Source organism: Puntigrus tetrazona, chromosome 13 (assembly GCF_018831695.1).
Source record: "Puntigrus tetrazona isolate hp1 chromosome 13, ASM1883169v1, whole genome shotgun sequence".
In the NCBI taxonomy this organism is placed as follows: Eukaryota; Metazoa; Chordata; class Actinopteri; order Cypriniformes; family Cyprinidae; genus Puntigrus; species Puntigrus tetrazona.
Window position 1 is genome coordinate 15,270 of NC_056711.1, and position 345 is coordinate 15,614.

Consider the following 345-nt stretch of genomic DNA (forward strand, 5'->3'; position numbering starts at 1 on the left):
ATTGCAATATAAAGTCAAACTCACGAGATATAGTCAAATTGCGAGATAAAGTCAGGATGCGAGATATAAAATTGAAGTGAGATATAAAGTCCAGAACTACGAGATATAATCAAATTGCGAGATAAAGTCAAATTGCGAGATAAAAAAGTCAGAATTGCGAGTTCCCTTTCAGTAGGTCACTCCGAGTCACGTCCGGATGACGGCCGAATTAAGATCTACGCCGGAACCAATCTACGCCGAGTGTATCTAAACAAGCCAATTGAGAAGATTGGCATCGCTATCGCATCCAGCTGCGCTGATCACAGCGGCGTGTATAAATAAGCAGCCGTTGCAGCGCGTATTCAG